Below are 2736 nucleotides of genomic sequence, written 5' to 3' on the forward strand. Positions count from 1 at the left end.
GGGGGCGTAGGGGTGGTTACAACAACAGAATTCTGTAACTTATGCGGGTTCCTTTGGAGTCTTGATTTTTAAAGTCAACAGAGGTGTTTGATGTGTTTGTGTTTGTTTTTCAATATGATTACATCACTTCTTACACTTCTTCCTCCTTTTCAAGCTCTAAAGGTTATAATTATTTATTGTTTTTTAACCATTCACATTTTGCGACATTGTTTCCTTGTGGAATAAATCAATGTCACAACATCTTTTGATTGTGCCCCTAAGGCGGGGGCGGGGGTGGGGCTGAAGGGACGGTAAAGACAAAGAGAAAGAGAGAGAGAGAGAGAGGGAGAGAGAGAGAGAGAGGGGGGGGGTAGATACTGATGCAGAGCGAAAGAGGTGGACAAAAAAGGCGGAGATTTTGTATTGTAAACAAATAGAAATAAACAGAAAAGAAGGGAGGGAAGGAGAGAGATGATAAGAGAATCTGACTGATGATCAGGGAGAGTGATAATGATAATGAACGAGTATAGACGAGAGAAATTGAGAGTCAAAGGTGAAAGTTCACGTGCACGTGCACGTACCGTGCACGCGTGCGTGCGTGTTTGTGTGTGTGTGTGTGTGTGTGTGTGTGTGTGTTTGTTTGTGTGTGCTCGCGCGTGTGTTCGCGAGCGAGCGTGCATGCTTGTGTGTGTGCGCGTGCGTATTAAAATAGGTTTGCGTGTGTGTGTGTATATCTTTGTTTCGGTGCATGTGTTTGTGTAAAGAAAAAAAAAACCCAGAGAAAAACAAAGAGAGAAAGAGAACACGAGGAGAGGCATGGGTAGTGGAAAAGAATGAGAAAATTTTGCGAACTCGTGAAAGGCATGAATTTCAAATTGTCAAAGAGAGAAGGAGAGAAAAAAAATGGAACAATTTTGCATCCCTGATAAATACAACCAGGAAGAATGAGCACCAAAAAAAAAAAAAAGAAAGAGGCATGCTTTTTACTCTCTGTCCTCGAGATTTCTGTTGTGGTTTTTTTTCTTTCCGCCCTCCATGCACCCGAATGAGCTGTTTCGATTTTTCTTCCTCCTCGCAGGGGCTTCCACGAGAGCATCCATCATAGCGAGATGTTCATATTTGAAAGAGGCAGGAGAAGATTACGTCCAGAATTATGGCATAATACAAGTCCGGGAAGGAAAGCTGTATAAGAACAGCCTAATGCTTCATTGTTCGATGCGTCAGTTTAAATCATACTTGAAAACCGTAAATGAAATGTAAGAGCGCCCTTTTTCCTGGGTTCTAACAGCCCGCGTCTAAATAAAGAATAGCCCCTAAGGAGACACTTTTTGCATTCCATTTCTTTATGCAACTTCTTTTTATATATTTCGGTTCTTTTTATACGTATATTATATTTCGTCTCATTTAAGCTCAAGCGCTGGTAGCAGGCAGTGAGATCAATTCTGATAAGGTAGCTTACTTGACGGTCTTCGTGTCAGGTCCAGTATTGCATTCTCTGGACATATCCTTTCGAAATTGGACTCTAAATACGCTTATGAGAGATCTGAACTGCAGTCGTTTTCTTTTCAATTGAAGACAGAGTCTGCAAATTATATTTGTGCAATATCCTAAAGCGCATAAAGTGATACATTGTTTTAAAAGGAAAGACCTTGGCATATTAATCTCTTTTACTCAGACTCATGCAGACGTACACTAATTACACTTTAAAAAAAGACATGAAAAAGAAATAAAAGCAATGATTGACCCCCCACCCCTACACCCTAAATCAAACCTCTCTCCGTCCATTTGAAACTGTTAAAATTAAAAGAAAGAAGAAAGAACAATTTTTTCCTTCGAAACGTTTAAATCCTGCCAACTCCCTTACTTGACAATGTTCCCATTCGACTACTTAGCAACAAACCGATGTATCCGGAATTTAGAATATGAAAGAAACAAAGATTTAATCAGATCATTATGGGGTCTTAGCTTTTTAAAGAAAATATAAAATACGTCAATGTTAATGGCATTTAGTGGACCCAGGCATTTGATAATCTATGTCCATAGACTGTTCACATCTGCTAGAACAGACTCGTTCTCGCTCTCTCACTTACTCTCTGGCTCTCTTGTTCTTACTCCCGTGCAAATGCTTACACTTATTTACACATACACATTCAGACACACACACACACACACACACACACACACACACACACACACACACACACACACACACACACACACACACACACACACACACACAGTACCAATGTTTGTCATGTTTTCCAGTACCAAAAATGAACAGCAAACATAATAATTATAATTTGTGAGACATTGTGGTAAAATCAGGCGCTCGTCTTTCGGGAAAACTATATGGAAACCGGATTTTTCCCACTTGTATTGCAATTTTTATAGATTTTTATAAAAATATTAATTTTTCATCAAATACAAAGCAAATAAATTGGTTTTAATATTATACCAATTACTCCATATTACTCAAACACTGACGAGCGCCTGATTCCACCGCGTCATGACACGCCATGTCTCAACTGCTCGTAATTACTTTGTTTCATTTTCGTTTCTCGTCCATTCACATCCACAGAGGGTGCGAAATCAAACATTTTCTTTCACAATTGTTTCTCCATGTGTTGGACGCCTGACTTGTACAGAGATGAGACCTCTTGATGACAGTGTTGACCGCCTTATAGCAACGTCCTTGGAAAGCAAGCCCTGGTTGCAGTTAAGCGGACATTGCTGCTTACTGAATTTACTCAAAAAAAG

Source organism: Aplysia californica, unplaced genomic scaffold, assembly GCF_000002075.1.
Source record: "Aplysia californica isolate F4 #8 unplaced genomic scaffold, AplCal3.0 scaffold00089, whole genome shotgun sequence".
NCBI classification, from domain to species: Eukaryota; Metazoa; Mollusca; class Gastropoda; order Aplysiida; family Aplysiidae; genus Aplysia; species Aplysia californica.